The sequence below is a fragment of the Pseudorasbora parva genome, chromosome 22, assembly GCF_024679245.1.
Source record: "Pseudorasbora parva isolate DD20220531a chromosome 22, ASM2467924v1, whole genome shotgun sequence".
Taxonomy (NCBI): domain Eukaryota; kingdom Metazoa; phylum Chordata; class Actinopteri; order Cypriniformes; family Gobionidae; genus Pseudorasbora; species Pseudorasbora parva.
This window is the reverse complement of record NC_090193.1, coordinates 10831241-10846610: the sequence shown is the minus strand read 5'-3', so window position 1 is coordinate 10846610 and position 15370 is coordinate 10831241. Positions and strand designations below refer to the sequence as shown.

At 50.9% G+C, this 15370-nt stretch overlaps 27 non-coding genes across 27 annotated transcripts; 7 read left to right on the top strand and 20 right to left on the bottom strand.

Annotated features, from left to right (window-relative positions):
• Nucleotides 1-237: 237 nt before the first annotated feature.
• trnae-uuc (transfer RNA glutamic acid (anticodon UUC)) lies at nt 238-309 on the bottom strand. The gene has a single exon. It is a non-coding gene; the product is annotated as a tRNA-Glu (tRNA).
• A 474-nt stretch (nt 310-783) lies between these two features.
• Nucleotides 784-856, bottom strand: trnar-acg (transfer RNA arginine (anticodon ACG)). The gene has a single exon. It is a non-coding gene; the product is annotated as a tRNA-Arg (tRNA).
• Nucleotides 857-1486: 630 nt separating this feature from the next.
• trnae-cuc (transfer RNA glutamic acid (anticodon CUC)) lies at nt 1487-1558 on the top strand. The gene has a single exon. It is a non-coding gene; the product is annotated as a tRNA-Glu (tRNA).
• Nucleotides 1559-1613: 55 nt separating this feature from the next.
• Nucleotides 1614-1700, bottom strand: trnay-gua (transfer RNA tyrosine (anticodon GUA)). Its single transcript is given in 2 exon segments — nt 1614-1649; nt 1664-1700. It is a non-coding gene; the product is annotated as a tRNA-Tyr (tRNA).
• Nucleotides 1701-1823: 123 nt separating this feature from the next.
• trnae-uuc (transfer RNA glutamic acid (anticodon UUC)) lies at nt 1824-1895 on the bottom strand. The gene has a single exon. It is a non-coding gene; the product is annotated as a tRNA-Glu (tRNA).
• A 474-nt stretch (nt 1896-2369) lies between these two features.
• On the bottom strand, nt 2370-2442 carry trnar-acg (transfer RNA arginine (anticodon ACG)). The gene has a single exon. It is a non-coding gene; the product is annotated as a tRNA-Arg (tRNA).
• A 630-nt stretch (nt 2443-3072) lies between these two features.
• On the top strand, nt 3073-3144 carry trnae-cuc (transfer RNA glutamic acid (anticodon CUC)). Its single transcript has one exon. It is a non-coding gene; the product is annotated as a tRNA-Glu (tRNA).
• Nucleotides 3145-3199: 55 nt separating this feature from the next.
• trnay-gua (transfer RNA tyrosine (anticodon GUA)) lies at nt 3200-3286 on the bottom strand. Its single transcript is given in 2 exon segments — nt 3200-3235; nt 3250-3286. It is a non-coding gene; the product is annotated as a tRNA-Tyr (tRNA).
• A 123-nt stretch (nt 3287-3409) lies between these two features.
• On the bottom strand, nt 3410-3481 carry trnae-uuc (transfer RNA glutamic acid (anticodon UUC)). Its single transcript has one exon. It is a non-coding gene; the product is annotated as a tRNA-Glu (tRNA).
• Nucleotides 3482-4659: 1178 nt separating this feature from the next.
• On the top strand, nt 4660-4731 carry trnae-cuc (transfer RNA glutamic acid (anticodon CUC)). The gene has a single exon. It is a non-coding gene; the product is annotated as a tRNA-Glu (tRNA).
• A 55-nt stretch (nt 4732-4786) lies between these two features.
• On the bottom strand, nt 4787-4873 carry trnay-gua (transfer RNA tyrosine (anticodon GUA)). Its single transcript is given in 2 exon segments — nt 4787-4822; nt 4837-4873. It is a non-coding gene; the product is annotated as a tRNA-Tyr (tRNA).
• Nucleotides 4874-4996: 123 nt separating this feature from the next.
• On the bottom strand, nt 4997-5068 carry trnae-uuc (transfer RNA glutamic acid (anticodon UUC)). The gene has a single exon. It is a non-coding gene; the product is annotated as a tRNA-Glu (tRNA).
• A 474-nt stretch (nt 5069-5542) lies between these two features.
• trnar-acg (transfer RNA arginine (anticodon ACG)) lies at nt 5543-5615 on the bottom strand. Its single transcript has one exon. It is a non-coding gene; the product is annotated as a tRNA-Arg (tRNA).
• Nucleotides 5616-6245: 630 nt separating this feature from the next.
• Nucleotides 6246-6317, top strand: trnae-cuc (transfer RNA glutamic acid (anticodon CUC)). The gene has a single exon. It is a non-coding gene; the product is annotated as a tRNA-Glu (tRNA).
• Nucleotides 6318-6372: 55 nt separating this feature from the next.
• Nucleotides 6373-6459, bottom strand: trnay-gua (transfer RNA tyrosine (anticodon GUA)). Its single transcript is given in 2 exon segments — nt 6373-6408; nt 6423-6459. It is a non-coding gene; the product is annotated as a tRNA-Tyr (tRNA).
• A 1499-nt stretch (nt 6460-7958) lies between these two features.
• trnay-gua (transfer RNA tyrosine (anticodon GUA)) lies at nt 7959-8046 on the bottom strand. The gene is given in 2 exon segments: nt 7959-7994; nt 8010-8046. It is a non-coding gene; the product is annotated as a tRNA-Tyr (tRNA).
• A 123-nt stretch (nt 8047-8169) lies between these two features.
• Nucleotides 8170-8241, bottom strand: trnae-uuc (transfer RNA glutamic acid (anticodon UUC)). The gene has a single exon. It is a non-coding gene; the product is annotated as a tRNA-Glu (tRNA).
• A 475-nt stretch (nt 8242-8716) lies between these two features.
• Nucleotides 8717-8789, bottom strand: trnar-acg (transfer RNA arginine (anticodon ACG)). Its single transcript has one exon. It is a non-coding gene; the product is annotated as a tRNA-Arg (tRNA).
• Nucleotides 8790-9756: 967 nt separating this feature from the next.
• Nucleotides 9757-9828, bottom strand: trnae-uuc (transfer RNA glutamic acid (anticodon UUC)). Its single transcript has one exon. It is a non-coding gene; the product is annotated as a tRNA-Glu (tRNA).
• A 476-nt stretch (nt 9829-10304) lies between these two features.
• trnar-acg (transfer RNA arginine (anticodon ACG)) lies at nt 10305-10377 on the bottom strand. Its single transcript has one exon. It is a non-coding gene; the product is annotated as a tRNA-Arg (tRNA).
• Nucleotides 10378-11007: 630 nt separating this feature from the next.
• Nucleotides 11008-11079, top strand: trnae-cuc (transfer RNA glutamic acid (anticodon CUC)). The gene has a single exon. It is a non-coding gene; the product is annotated as a tRNA-Glu (tRNA).
• A 1517-nt stretch (nt 11080-12596) lies between these two features.
• On the top strand, nt 12597-12668 carry trnae-cuc (transfer RNA glutamic acid (anticodon CUC)). The gene has a single exon. It is a non-coding gene; the product is annotated as a tRNA-Glu (tRNA).
• Nucleotides 12669-12933: 265 nt separating this feature from the next.
• On the bottom strand, nt 12934-13005 carry trnae-uuc (transfer RNA glutamic acid (anticodon UUC)). The gene has a single exon. It is a non-coding gene; the product is annotated as a tRNA-Glu (tRNA).
• Nucleotides 13006-13479: 474 nt separating this feature from the next.
• Nucleotides 13480-13552, bottom strand: trnar-acg (transfer RNA arginine (anticodon ACG)). Its single transcript has one exon. It is a non-coding gene; the product is annotated as a tRNA-Arg (tRNA).
• A 630-nt stretch (nt 13553-14182) lies between these two features.
• On the top strand, nt 14183-14254 carry trnae-cuc (transfer RNA glutamic acid (anticodon CUC)). The gene has a single exon. It is a non-coding gene; the product is annotated as a tRNA-Glu (tRNA).
• A 265-nt stretch (nt 14255-14519) lies between these two features.
• Nucleotides 14520-14591, bottom strand: trnae-uuc (transfer RNA glutamic acid (anticodon UUC)). Its single transcript has one exon. It is a non-coding gene; the product is annotated as a tRNA-Glu (tRNA).
• A 474-nt stretch (nt 14592-15065) lies between these two features.
• trnar-acg (transfer RNA arginine (anticodon ACG)) lies at nt 15066-15138 on the bottom strand. The gene has a single exon. It is a non-coding gene; the product is annotated as a tRNA-Arg (tRNA).
• Between the last annotated feature and the right edge of the window lie 232 nt (nt 15139-15370).

Here is a 15370-nt window from a genome sequence, read left to right as displayed (position 1 = left end):
GAAAATGTTTGAGTGTGAAAAGTGACCTCCTTCGAGCCGGAGTCAAACCAGCGATCTAAGGATTGCCAACGTTCCACCTACAGTCCTCCGCTCTACCAGCTGAGCTATCGAAGGTATGCAGGGAAAGAGAAGAACCTCAACCTATCAGGTTGCTGCAGCTCCACTGCTGGCTAAAAGCGATTCAGTAATAGACAGAAGCTCTGGCTGTTCGATAAGGGGAGCAAAGACAAGCCAAACTTCCCATACCGGGAGTCGAACCCGGGCCGCCTGGGTGAAAACCAGGAATCCTGACCGCTAGACCATATGGGAAAGCCCACAAACGCCGGTCAGGCTTGTGTGCCATTTTTCATGCGTGTGGCCAGTACAAGGGCAGGGTTATGTTAGGCCCTTTGGCATTCAGTGTGTGACCGTCGCCTTTAAGAATATGGCAATGTCCTGAAGGGATTGTTTACTGAATTCACTTGTACCAGACTCGATGGAGGGAGATGTCATTTGTCTCTCCCAGGGGGTGCAGCTCTCTCCCATTCTTGTGTTCGCATAAAAAGATACTATAAACTGGTCATTAAAGCAAGGTCCCCGTGACAGTGCTTATGCGATGCATTTGAAAGCACGCACGGTATTGTATGGTAGGCGCTATCTAGCTGACAAAACGGCCTATGGTTGGACTGTCAGTTTACAAGAAAAAAAAACTAACCATTCCAATACCAATAGTCAAAAACTATGGGCTAATAAAACAAGCTAATAAAACTGCTGTAGGCTGATAGCGAAGCAAAAGAGGCAGATCGAGCCAGCCAGGAGTCGAACCTAGAATCTTCTGATCCGTAGTCAGACGCGTTATCCATTGCGCCACTGGCCCACCGGTGAGGCGCCCTGGTGTTTACACGCATCTTGGTGGTGTTTGCCTGGAGCGGGGCCTGTCGCAACATCAACTTTTTCTCATGCCATTAACAGGCCTGGAGCCAACGTAAGGAAGCGCTCCGATGAGGGGTCTGCTATGAAAAGCTTGAAGACGGAGGTGTCACATGTTAGGGATCTCTGTCTTCCTGGTGTGGCTAACGTAGCTGGGTAGCAAATTACTTTAAAACAGTGCAAGGCTGGCCGCTCAAAAAGCCAGGCATACCTCAGAGACGACGACACTCTGTGCTATGCGCTCTGTCAACCTGGAGCTCCTTCGCCAGATGCTCTGCAGAAGAAGGGCTGAAAACAAAAAGCGGAGTGAGTCAGGCACCTCTTGGCACTGAGAGCACGGCTGGGCTCTCCTTGTTGTCTTTTGCAAGCTGCTTTGATTGAATTGCAAGTTGCGATGTTGTTAGGATGTTCTCACAGAGCATGTGACAGTTTCTCAGTGGAAGAACTGTGATCCAGGGTCAGAGACTCTCTCCTCTCCAAGAGGAAAAGGCTAGCCATAGCGGTTTTGCTTGAGAAATTGCAGCAAAATCTGGTAGAGGCCCACAGGAAGGCTTGAGGAGACAGACTGAACAGCCCTTCCCTGGTGGTCTAGTGGTTAGGATTCGGCGCTCTCACCGCCGCGGCCCGGGTTCGATTCCCGGTCAGGGAACGTTCCTTTTGCCCTCCAGCGCGGCCAAGAAAATGTTTGAGTGTGAAAAGTGACCTCCTTCGAGCCGGAGTCGAACCAGCGACCTAAGGATTGCCAACGTTCCACCTACAGTCCTCCGCTCTACCAGCTGAGCTATCGAAGGTATGCAGGGAAAGAGAAGAACCTCAACCTATCAGGTTGCTGCAGCTCCACTGCTGGCTAAAAGCGATTCAGTAATAGACAGAAGCTCTGGCTGTTCGATAAGGGGAGCAAAGACAAGCCAAACTTCCCATACCGGGAGTCGAACCCAGGCCGCCTGGGTGAAAACCAGGAATCCTGACCGCTAGACCATATGGGAAAGCCCGCAAACGCCGGTCAGGCTTGTGTGCCATTTTTCATGCGTGTGGCCAGTACAAGGGCAGGGTTATGTTAGGCCCTTTGGCATTCAGTGTGTGACCGTCGCCTTTAAGAATATGGCAATGTTCCGAATGGATTGTTTACTGAATTCACTTGTACCAGACTCGATGGAGGGAGATGTCATTTGTCTCTCCCAGGGGGTGCAGCTCTCTCCCATTCTTGTGTTCGCATAAAAAGATACTATAAACTGGTCATTAAAGCAAGGTCCCCGTGACAGTGCTTATGCGATGCATTTGAAAGCACGCACGGTATTGTATGGTAGGCGCTATCTAGCTGACAAAACGGCCTATGGTTGGACTGTCAGTTTACAAGAAAAAAAAACTAACCATTCCAATACCAATAGTCAAAAACGATGGGCTAATAAAACAAGCTAATAAAACTGCTGTAGGCTGATAGCGAAGCAAAAGAGGCAGATCGAGCCAGCCAGGAGTCGAACCTAGAATCTTCTGATCCGTAGTCAGACGCGTTATCCATTGCGCCACTGGCCCACCGGTGAGGTGCCCTGGTGTTTACACGCATCTTGGTGGTGTTTGCCTGGAGCGGGGCCTGTCGCAACATCAACTTTTTCTCATGCCATTAACAGGCCTGGAGCCAACGTAAGGAAGCGCTCCGATGAGGGGTCTGCTATGAAAAGCTTGAAGACGGAGGTGTCACATGTTAGGGATCTCTGTCTTCCTGGCGTGGCTAACGTAGCTGGGTAGCAAATTACTTTAAAACAGTGCAAGGCTGGCCGCTCAAAAAGCCAGGCATACCTCAGAGACGACGACACTCTGTGCTATGCGCTCTGTCAACCTGGAGCTCCTTCGCCAGATGCTCTGCAGAAGAAGGGCTGAAAACAAAAAGCGGAGTGAGTCAGGCACCTCTTGGCACTGAGAGCACGGCTGGGCTCTCCTTGATGTCTTTTGCAAGCTGCTTTGATTGAATTGCAAGTTGCGATGTTGTTAGGATGTTCTCACGGAGCATGTGACAGTTTCTCAGTGGAAGAACTGTGATCCAGGGTCAGAGACTCTCTCCTCTCCAAGAGGAAAAGGCTAGCCATAGCGGTTTTGCTTGAGAAATTGCAGCAAAATCTGGTAGAGGCCCACAGGCAGGCTTGAGGAGACAGGCTAAACAGCCCTTCCCTGGTGGTCTAGTGGTTAGGATTCGGCGCTCTCACCGCCGCGGCCCGGGTTCGATTCCCGGTCAGGGAACGTTCCTTTTGCCCTCCAGCGCGGCCAAGAAAATGTTTGAGTGTGAAAAGTGACCTCCTTCGAGCCGGAGTCGAACCAGCGACCTAAGGATTGCCAACGTTCCACCTACAGTCCTCCGCTCTACCAGCTGAGCTATCGAAGGTATGCAGGGAAAGAGAAGAACCTCAACCTATCAGGTTGCTGCAGCTCCACTGCTGGCTAAAAGCGATTCAGTAATAGACAGAAGCTCTGGCTGTTCGATAAGGGGAGCAAAGACAAGCCAAACTTCCCATACCGGGAGTCGAACCCGGGCCGCCTGGGTGAAAACCAGGAATCCTGACCGCTAGACCATATGGGAAAGCCCGCAAACGCCGGTCAGGCTTGTGTGCCATTTTTCATGCGTGTGGCCAGTACAAGGGCAGGGTTATGTTAGGCCCTTTGGCATTCAGTGTGTGACCGTCGCCTTTAGGAATATGGCAATGTTCCGAAGGGATTGTTTACTGAATTCACTTGTACCAGACTCGATGGAGGGAGATGTCATTTGTCTCTCCCAGGGGGTGCAGCTCTCTCCCATTCTTGTGTTCGCATAAAAAGATACTATAAACTGGTCATTAAAGCAAGGTCCCCGTGACAGTGCTTATGCGATGCATTTGAAAGCACGCACGGTATTGTATGGTAGGCGCTATCTAGCTGACAAAACGGCCTATGGTTGGACTGTCAGTTTACAAGAAAAAAAAAACTAACCATTCCAATACCAATAGTCAAAAACTATGGGCTAATAAAACAAGCTAATAAAACTGCTGTAGGCTGATAGCGAGGCAAAAGAGGCAGATCGAGCCAGCCAGGAGCCGTACCTAGAATCTTCTGATCCGTAGTCAGACGCGTTATCCATTGCGCCACTGGCCCACCGGTCAGGCGGCCTGGTGTTTACACGCATCTTGGTGGTGTTCGCCTGGAGCGGGGCCTGTCGCAACATCAACTTTTTCTCATGCCATTAACAGGCCTGGAGCCAACGTAAGGAAGCGCTCCGATGAGGGGTCTGCTATGAAAAGCTTGAAGACGGAGGCGTCACATGTTAGGGATCTCTGTCTTCCTGGCGTGGCTAACGTAGCTGGGTAGCAAATTACTTTAAAACAGTGCAAGGCTGGCCGCTCAAAAAACCAGGCATACCTCAGAGACGACGACACTCTGTGCTATGCGCTCTGTCAACCTCGAGCTCCTTCGCCAGATGCTCTGCAGAAGAAGGGCTGAAAACAAAAAGCGGAGTGAGTCAGGCACCTCTTGGCACTGAGAGCATGGCTGGGCTCTCCTTGTTGTCTTTTGCAAGCTGCTTTGATTGAATTGCAAGTTGCGGTGTTGTTAGGATGTTCTCACGGAGCATGTGACAGTTTCTCAGTGGAAGAACTGTGATCCAGGGTCAGAGACTCTCTCCTCTCCAAGAGGAAAAGGCTAGCCTTAGCGGTTTTGCTTGAGAAATTGCAGCAAAATCTGGTAGAGGCCCACAGGCAGGCTTGAGGAGACAGGCTAAACAGCCCTTCCCTGGTGGTCTAGTGGTTAGGATTCGGCGCTCTCACCGCCGCGGCCCGGGTTCGATTCCCGGTCAGGGAACGTTCCTTTTGCCCTCCAGCGCGGCCAAGAAAATGTTTGAGTGTGAAAAGTGACCTCCTTCGAGCCGGAGTCGAACCAGCGACCTAAGGATTGCCAACGTTCCACCTACAGTCCTCCGCTCTACCAGCTGAGCTATCGAAGGTATGCAGGGAAAGAGAAGAACCTCAACCTATCAGGTTGCTGCAGCTCCACTGCTGGCTAAAAGCGATTCAGTAATAGACAGAAGCTCTGGCTGTTCGATAAGGGGAGCAAAGACAAGCCAAACTTCCCATACCGGGAGTCGAACCCGGGCCGCCTGGGTGAAAACCAGGAATCCTGACCGCTAGACCATATGGGAAAGCCCGCAAGCGCCGGTCAGGCTTGTGTGCCATTTTTCATGCGTGTGGCCAGTACAAGGGCAGGGTTATGTTAGGCCCTTTGGCATTCAGTGTGTGACCGTCGCCTTTAGGAATATGGCAATGTTCCGAAGGGATTGTTTACTGAATTCACTTGTACCAGACTCGATGGAGGGAGATGTCATTTGTCTCTCCCAGGGGGTGCAGCTCTCTCCCATTCTTGTGTTCGCATTAAAAGATACTATAAACTGGTCATTAAAGCAAGGTCCCCGTGACAGTGCTTATGCGATGCATTTGAAAGCACGCACGGTATTGTATGGTAGGCGCTATCTAGCTGACAAAACGGCCTATGGTTGGACTGTCAGTTTACAAGAAAAAAAAACTAACCATTCCAATACCAATAGTCAAAAACTATGGGCTAATAAAACAAGCTAATAAAACTGCTGTAGGCTGATAGCGAAGCAAAAGAAGCAGATCGAGCCAGCCAGGAGTCGAACCTAGAATCTTCTGATCCGTAGTCAGACGCGTTATCCATTGCGCCACTGGCCCACCGATGAGGCGCCCTGGTGTTTACACGCATCTTGGTGGTGTTTGCCTGGAGCGGGGCCTGTCGCAACATCAACTTTTTCTCATGCCATTAACAGGCCTGGAGCCAACGTAAGGCAGCGCTCCAAAGAGGGGTCTGCTATGAAAAGCTTGAAGACGGAGGCGTCACATGTTAGGGATCTCTGTCTTCCTGGCGTGGCTAACGTAGCTGGGTAGCAAATTACTTTAAAACAGTGCAAGGCTGGCCGCTCAAAAAGCCAGGCATACCTCAGAGACGACGACACTCTGTGCTATGCGCTCTGTCAACCTGGAGCTCCTTCGCCAGATGCTCTGCAGAAGAAGGGCTGAAAACAAAAAGCGGAGTGAGTCAGGCACCTCTTGGCACTGAGAGCACGGCTGGGCTCTCCTTGATGTCTTTTGCAAGCTGCTTTGATTGAATTGCAAGTTGCGATGTTGTTAGGATGTTCTCACAGAGCATGTGACAGTTTCTCAGTGGAAGAACTGTGATCCAGGGTCAGAGACTCTCTCCTCTCCAAGAGGAAAAGGCTAGCCATAGCGGTTTTGCTTGAGAAATTGCAGCAAAATCTGGTAGAGGCCCACAGGAAGGCTTGAGGAGACAGGCTGAACAGCCCTTCCCTGGTGGTCTAGTGGTTAGGATTCGGCGCTCTCACCGCCGCGGCCCGGGTTCGATTCCCGGTCAGGGAACGTTCCTTTTGCCCTCCAGCGCGGCCAAGAAAATGTTTGAGTGTGAAAAGTGACCTCCTTCGAGCCGGAGTCGAACCAGCGACCTAAGGATTGCCAACGTTCCACCTACAGTCCTCCGCTCTACCAGCTGAGCTATCGAAGGTATGCAGGGAAAGAGAAGAACCTCAACCTATCAGGTTGCTGCAGCTCCACTGCTGGCTAAAAGCGATTCAGTAATAGACAGAAGCTCTGGCTGTTCGATAAGGGGAGCAAAGACAAGCCAAACTTCCCATACCGGGAGTCGAACCCGGGCCGCCTGGGTGAAAACCAGGAATCCTGACGGCTAGACCATATGGGAAAGCCCGCAAACGCCGGTCAGGCTTGTGTGCCATTTTTCATGCGTGTGGCCAGTACAAGGGCAGGGTTATGTTAGGCCCTTTGGCATTCAGTGTGTGACCGTCGCCTTTAAGAATATGGCAATGTTCCGAAGGGCTTGTTTACTGAATTCACTTGTACCAGACTCGATGGAGGGAGATGTCATTTGTCTCTCCCAGGGGGTGCAGCTCTCTCCCATTCTTGTGTTCGCATAAAAAGATACTATAAACTGGTCATTAAAGCAAGGTCCCCGTGACAGTGCTTATGCGATGCATTTGAAAGCACGCACGGTATTGTATGGTAGGCGCTATCTAGCTGACAAAATGGCCTATGGTTGGACTGTCAGTTTACAAGAAAAAAAAACTAACCATTCCTATACCAATAGTCAAAAACTATGGGCTAATAAAACAAGCTAATAAAACTGCTGTAGGCTGATAGCGAAGCAAAAGAGGCAGATCGAGCCAGCCAGGAGTCGAACCTAGAATCTTCTGATCCGTAGTCAGACGCTTTATCCATTGCGCCACTGGCCCACCGGTGAGGCGCCCTGGTGTTTACACGCATCTTGGTGGTGTTTGCCTGGAGCGGGGCCTGTCGCAACATCAACTTTTTCTCATGCCATTAACAGGCCTGGAGCCAACGTAAGGAAGCGCTCCAAAGAGGGGTCTGCTATGAAAAGCTTGAAGACTGAGGCGTCACATGTTAGGGATCTCTGTCTTCCTGGCGTGGCTAACGTAGCTGGGTAGCAAATTACTTTAAAACAGTGCAAGGCTGGCCGCTCAAAAAGCCAGGCATACCTCAGAGACGACGACACTCTGTGCTATGCGCTCTGTCAACCTCGAGCTCCTTCGCCAGATGCTCTGCAGAAGAAGGGCTGAAAACAAAAAGCGGAGTGAGTCAGGCACCTCTTGGCACTGAGAGCACGGCTGGGCTCTTCTTGTTGTCTTTTGCAAGCTGCTTTGATTGAATTGCAAGTTGCGATGTTGTTAGGATGTTCTCACAGAGCATGTGACAGTTTCTCAGTGGAAGAACTGTGATCCAGGGTCAGAGACTCTCTCCTCTCCAAGAGGAAAAGGCTAGCCTTAGCGGTTTTGCTTGAGAAATTGCAGCAAAATCTGGTAGAGGCCCACAGGCAGGCTTGAGGAGACAGGCTGAACAGCCCTTCCCTGGTGGTCTAGTGGTTAGGATTCGGCGCTCTCACCGCCGCGGCCCGAGTTCGATTCCCGGTCAGGGAACGTTCCTTTTGCCCTCCAGCGCGGCCAAGAAAATGTTTGAGTGTGAAAAGTGACCTCCTTCGAGCCGGAGTCGAACCAGCGACCTAAGGATTGCCAACAGTTCCACCTACAGTCCTCCGCTCTACCAGCTGAGCTATCGAAGGTATGCAGGGAAAGAGAAGAACCTCAACCTATCAGGTTGCTGCAGCTCCACTGCTGGCTAAAAGCGATTCAGTAATAGACAGAAGCTCTGGCTGTTCGATAAGGGGAGCAAAGACAAGCCAAACTTCCCATACCGGGAGTCGAACCCGGGCCGCCTGGGTGAAAACCAGGAATCCTGACCGCTAGACCATATGGGAAAGCCCGCAAACGCCGGTCAGGCTTGTGTGCCATTTTTCATGCGTGTGGCCAGTACAAGGGCAGGGTTATGTTAGGCCCTTTGGCATTCAGTGTGTGACCGTCGCCTTTAGGAATATGGCAATGTTCCGAAGGGATTGTTTACTGAATTCACTTGTACCAGACTCGATGGAGGGAGATGTCATTTGTCTCTCCCAGGGGGTGCAGCTCTCTCCCATTCTTGTGTTCGCATAAAAAGATACTATAAACTGGTCATTAAAGCAAGGTCCCCGTGACAGTGCTTATGCGATGCATTTGAAAGCACGCACGGTATTGTATGGTAGGCGCTATCTAGCTGACAAAACGGCCTATGGTTGGACTGTCAGTTTACAAGAAAAAAAAAACTAACCATTCCAATACCAATAGTCAAAAACTATGGGCTAATAAAACAAGCTAATAAAACTGCTGTAGGCTGATAGCGAAGCAAAAGAGGCAGATCGAGCCAGCCAGGAGTCGAACCTAGAATCTTCTGATCCGTAGTCAGACGCGTTATCCATTGCGCCACTGGCCCACCGATGAGGCGCCCTGGTGTTTACACGCATCTTGGTGGTGTTTGCCTGGAGCGGGGCCTGTCGCAACATCAACTTTTTCTCATGCCATTAACAGGCCTGGAGCCAACGTAAGGAAGCGCTCCAAAGAGGGGTCTGCTATGAAAAGCTTGAAGACGGAGGCGTCACATGTTAGGGATCTCTGTCTTCCTGGCGTGGCTAACGTAGCTGGGTAGCAAATTACTTTAAAACAGTGCAAGGCTGGCCGCTCAAAAAGCCAGGCATACCTCATAGACGACGACACTCTGTGCTATGCGCTCTGTCAACCTCGAGCTCCTTCGCCAGATGCTCTGCAGAAGAAGGGCTGAAAACAAAAAGCGGAGTGAGTCAGGCACCTCTTGGCACTAAGAGCACGGCTGGGCTCTCCTTGTTGTCTTTTGCAAGCTGCTTTGATTGAATTGCAAGTTGCGATGTTGTTAGGATGTTCTCACAGAGCATGTGACAGTTTCTCAGTGGAAGAACTGTGATCCAGGGTCAGAGACTCTCTCCTCTCCAAGAGGAAAAGGCTAGCCTTAGCGGTTTTGCTTGAGAAATTGCAGCAAAATCTGGTAGAGGCCCACAGGCAGGCTTGAGGAGACAGGCTGAACAGCCCTTCCCTGGTGGTCTAGTGGTTAGGATTCGGCGCTCTCACCGCGGCGGCCCGGGTTCGACTCCCGGTCAGGGAACGTTCCTTTTGCCCTCCAGCGCGGCCAAGAAAATGTTTGTGTGTGAAAAGTGACCTCCTTCGAGCCGGAGTTGAACCAGCGACCTAAGGATTGCCAACGTTCCACCTACAGTCCTCCGCTCTACCAGCTGAGCTATCGAAGGTATGCAGGGAAAGAGAAGAACCTCAACCTATCAGGTTGCTGCAGCTCCACTGCTGGCTAAAAGCGATTCAGTAATAGACAGAAGCTCTGGCTGTTCGATAAGGGGAGCAAAGACAAGCCAAACTTCCCATACCGGGAGTCGAACCCGGTCCGCCTGGGTGAAAACCAGGAATCCTGACCGCTAGACCATATGGGAAAGCCCGCAAACGCCGGTCAGGCTTGTGTACCATTTTTCATGCGTGTGGCCAGTACAAGGGCAGGGTTATGTTAGGCCCTTTGGCATTCAGTGTGTGACCGTCGCCTTTAAGAATATGGCAATGTTCCGAAGGGATTGTTTACTGAATTCACTTGTACCAGACTCGATGGAGGGAGATGTCATTTGTCTCTCCCAGGGGGTGCAGCTCTCTCCCATTCTTGTGTTCGCATAAAAAGATACTATAAACTGGTCATTAAAGCAAGGTCCCCGTGACAGTGCTTATGCGATGCATTTGAAAGCACGCACGGTATTGTATGGTAGGTGCTATCTAGCTGACAAAACGGCCTATGGTTGGACTGTCAGTTTACAAGAAAAAAAAAAACTAACTATTCCAATACCAATAGTCAAAAACTATGGGCTAATAAAACAAGCTAATAAAACTGCTGTAGGCTGATAGCGAAGCAAAAGAGGCAGATCGAGCCAGCCAGGAGTCGAACCTAGAATCTTCTGATCCGTAGTCAGACGCGTTATCCATTGCGCCACTGGCCCACCGGTCAGGTGCCCTGGTGTTTACACGCATCTTGGTGGTGTTCGCCTGGAGCGGGGCCTGTCGCAACATCAACTTTTTCTCATGCCATTAACAGGCCTGGAGCCAACGTAAGGAAGCGCTCCGATGAGGGGTCTGCTATGAAAAGCTTGAAGACGGAGGCGTCACATGTTAGGGATCTCTGTCTTCCTGGCGTGGCTAACGTAGCTGGGTAGCAAATTACTTTAAAACAGTGCAAGGCTGGCCGCTCAAAAAGCCAGGCATACCTCAGAGACGACGACACTCTGTGCTATGCGCTCTGTCAACCTGGAGCTCCTTCGCCAGATGCTCTGCAGAAGAAGGGCTGAAAACAAAAAGCGGAGTGAGTCAGGCACCTCTTGGCACTGAGAGCACGGCTGGGCTCTCCTTGTTGTCTTTTGCAAGCTGCTTTGATTGAATTGCAAGTTGCGGTGTTGTTAGGATGTTCTCAAGGAGCATGTGACAGTTTCTCAGTGGAAGAACTGTGATCCAGGGTCAGAGACTCTCTCCTCTCCAAGAGGAAAAGGCTAGCCTTAGCGGTTTTGCTTGAGAAATTGCAGCAAAATCTGGTAGAGGCCGACAGGCAGGCTTGAGGAGACAGGCTGAACAGCCCTTCCCTGGTGGTCTAGTGGTTAGGATTCGGCGCTCTCACCGCCGCGGCCCGGGTTCGATTCCCGGTCAGGGAACGTTCCTTTTGCCCTCCAGCGCGGCCAAGAAAATGTTTGAGTGTGAAAAGTGACCTCCTTCAAGCCGGAGTCGAACCAGCGACCTAAGGATTGCCAACGTTTCACCTACAGTCCTCCGCTCTACCAGCTGAGCTATCGAAGGTATGCAGGGAAAGAGAAGAACCTCAACCTATCAGGTTGCTGCAGCTCCACTGCTGGCTAAAAGCGATTCAGTAATAGACAGAAGCTCTGGCTGTTCGATAAGGGGAGCAAAGACAAGCCAAACTTCCCATAACGGGGAGTCGAACCCGGGCCGCCTGGGTGAAAACCAGGAATCCTGACCGCTAGACCACATGGGAAAGCCCGCAAACGCCGGTCAGGCTTGTGTGCCATTTTTCATGCGTGTGGCCAGTACAAGGGCAGGGTTATGTTAGGCCCTTTGGCATTCAGTGTGTGACCGTCGCCTTTAAGAATATGGCAATGTTCCGAAGGGATTGTTTACTGAATTCACTTGTACCAGACTCGATGGAGGGAGATGTCATTTGTCTCTCCCAGGGGGTGCAGCTCTCTCCCATTCTTGTGTTCGCATAAAAAGATACTATAAACTGGTCATTAAAGCAAGGTCCCCGTGACAGTGCTTATGCGATGCATTTGAAAGCACGCACGGTATTGTATGGTAGGTGCTATCTAGCTGACAAAACGGCCTATGGTTGGACTGTCAGTTTACAAGAAAAAAAAAAACTAACCATTCCAATACCAATAGTCAAAAACTATGGGCTAATAAAACAAACTAATAAAACTGCTGTAGGCTGATAGCGAAGCAAAAACGGCAGATCGAGCCAGCCAGGAGCCGTACCTAGAATCTTCTGATCCGTAGTCAGACGCGTTATCCATTGCGCCACTGGCCCACCGGTCAGGCGGCCTGGTGTTTACACGCATCTTGGTGGTGTTCGCCTGGAGCGGGGCCTGTCGCAACATCAACTTTTTCTCATGCCATTAACAGGCCTGGAGCCAACGTAAGGAAGCGCTCCGATGAGGGGTCTGCTATGAAAAGCTTGAAGACGGAGGCGTCACATGTTAGGGATCTCTGTCTTCCTGGCGTGGCTAACGTAGCTGGGTAGCAAATTACTTTAAAACAGTGCAAGGCTGGCCGCTCAAAAAACCAGGCATACCTCAGAGACGACGACACTCTGTGCTATGCGCTCTGTCAACCTCGAGCTCCTTCGCCAGATGCTCTGCAGAAGAAGGGCTGAAAACAAAAAGCGGAGTGAGTCAGGCACCTCTTGGCACTGAGAGCACGGCTGGGCTCTCCTTGTTGTCTTTTGCAAGCTGCTTTGATTGAATTGCAAGTTGCGGTGTTGTTAGGATGTTCTCACGGAGCATGTGACCGTTTCTCAGGGGAAGAACTGTGATCCAGGGTCAGAGACTCTCTCCTCTCCAAGAGGAAAAGGCTAGCCTTAGCGGTTTTGCTTGAGAAATTGCAGCAAAATCTGGTAGAGGCCCACAGGCAGGCTTGAGGAGACAGGCTGAACAGCCCTTCCCTGGTGGTCTAGTGGTTAGGATTCGGCGCTCTCACCGCCGCGGCCCGGGTTCGATTCCCGGTCAGGGAACGTTCCTTTTGCCCTCCAGCGCGGCCAAGAAAATGTTTGAGTGTGAAAAGTGACCTCCTTCGAGCCGGAGTCAAACCAGCGACCTAAGGATTGCCAACGTTCCACCTACAGTCCTCCGCTCTACCAGCTGAGCTATCGAAGGTATGCAGGGAAAGAGAAGAACCTCAACCTATCAGGTTGCTGCAGCTCCACTGCTGGCTAAAAGCGATTCAGTAATAGACAGAAGCTCTGGCTGTTCGATAAGGGGAGCAAAGACAAGCCAAACTTCCCATACCGGGAGTCGAACCCGGGCCGCCTGGGTGAAAACCAGGAATCCTGACCGCTAGACCATATGGGAAAGCCCGCAAACGCCGGTCAGGCTTGTGTGCCATTTTTCATGCGTGTGGCCAGTACAAGGGCAGGGTTATGTTAGGCCCTTTGGCATTCAGTGTGTGACCGTCGCCTTTAGGAATATGGCAATGTTCCGAAGGGATTGTTTACTGAATTCACTTGTACCAGACTCGATGGAGGGAGATGTCATTTGTCTCTCCCAGGGGGTGCAGCTCTCTCCCATTCTTGTGTTCGCATAAAAAGATACTATAAACTGGTCATTAAAGCAAGGTCCCCGTGACAGTGCTTATGCGATGCATTTGAAAGCACGCATGGTATTGTATGGTAGGCGCTATCTAGCTGACAAAACGGCCTATGGTTGGACTGTCAGTTTACAAGAAAAAAAAACTAACCATTCCAATACCAATAGTCAAAAACTATGGGCTAATAAAACAAGCTAATAAAACTGCTGTAGGCTGATAGCGAAGCAAAAGAGGCAGATCGAGCCAGCCAGGAGTCGAACCTAGAATCTTCTGATCCGTAGTCAGACGCGTTATCCATTGCGCCACTGGCCCACCGATGAGTCGCCCTGGTGTTTACACGCATCTTGGTGGTGTTTGCCTGGAGCGGGGCCTGTCGCAACATCAACTTTTTCTCATGCCATTAACAGGCCTGGAGCCAACGTAAGGAAGCGCTCCAAAGAGGGGTCTGCTATGAAAAGCTTGAAGACGGAGGCGTCACATGTTAGGGATCTCTGTCTTCCTGGCGTGGCTAAAGTAGCTGGGTAGCAAATTACTTTAAAACAGTGCAAGGCTGGCCGCTCAAAAAGCCAGGCATACCTCATAGACGACGACACTCTGTGCTATGCGCTCTGTTAACCTCGAGCTCCTTCGCCAGATGCTCTGCAGAAGAAGGGCTGAAAACAAAAAGCGGAGTGAGTCAGGCACCTCTTGGCACTAAGAGCACGGCTGGGCTCTCCTTGTTGTCTTTTGCAAGCTGCTTTGATTGAATTGCAAGTTGCGATGTTGTTAGGATGTTCTCACAGAGCATGTGACAGTTTCTCAGTGGAAGAACTGTGATCCAGGGTCAGAGACTCTCTCCTCTCCAAGAGGAAAAGGCTAGCCTTAGCGGTTTTGCTTGAGAAATTGCAGCAAAATCTGGTAGAGGCCCACAGGCAGGCTTGAGGAGACAGGCTGAACAGCCCTTCCCTGGTGGTCTAGTGGTTAGGATTCGGCGCTCTCACCGCCGCGGCCCGGGTTCGATTCCCGGTCAGGGAACGTTCCTTTTGCCCTCCAGCGCGGCCAAGAAAATGTTTGAGTGTGAAAAGTGACCTCCTTCGAGCCGGAGTTGAACCAGCGACCTAAGGATTGCCAACGTTCCACCTACAGTCCTCCGCTCTACCAGCTGAGCTATCGAAGGTATGCAGGGAAAGAGAAGAACCTCAACCTATCAGGTTGCTGCAGCTCCACTGCTGGCTAAAAGCGATTCAGTAATAGACAGAAGCTCTGGCTGTTCGATAAGGGGAGCAAAGACAAGCCAAACTTCCCATACCGGGAGTCGAACCCGGGCCGCCTGGGTGAAAACCAGGAATCCTGACCGCTAGACCATATGGGAAAGCCCGCAAACGCCGGTCAGGCTTGTGTGCCATTTTTCATGCGTGTGGCCAGTACAAGGGCAGGGTTATGTTAGGCCCTTTGGCATTCAGTGTGTGACCGTCGCCTTTAGGAATATGGCAATGTTCCGAAGGGATTGTTTACTGAATTCACTTGTACCAGACTCGATGGAGGGAGATGTCATTTGTCTCTCCCAGGGGGTGCAGCTCTCTCCCATTCTTGTGTTCGCATTAAAAGATACTATAAACTGGTCATTAAAGCAAGGTCCCCGTGACAGTGCTTATGCGATGCATTTGAAAGCACGCACGGTATTGTATGGTAGGCGCTATCTAGCTGACAAAACGGCCTATGGTTGGACTGTCAGTTTACAAGAAAAAAAAACTAACCATTCCAATACCAATAGTCAAAAACTATGGGCTAATAAAACAAGCTAATAAAACTGCTGTAGGCTGATAGCGAAGCAAAAGAAGCAGATCGAGCCAGCCAGGAGTCGAACCTAGAATCTTCTGATCCGTAGTCAGACGCGTTATCCATTGCGCCACTGGCCCACCGATGAGGCGCCCTGGTGTTTACACGCATCTTGGTGGTGTTTGCCTGGAGCGGGGCCTGTCGCAACATCAACTTTTTCTCATGCCATTAACAGGCCTGGAGCCAACGTAAGGCAGCGCTCCAAAGAGGGGTCTGCTATGAAAAGCTTGAAGACGGAGGCGTCACATGTTAGGGATCTCTGTCTTCCTGGCGTGGCTAACGTAGCTGGGTAGCAAATTACTTTAAAACAGT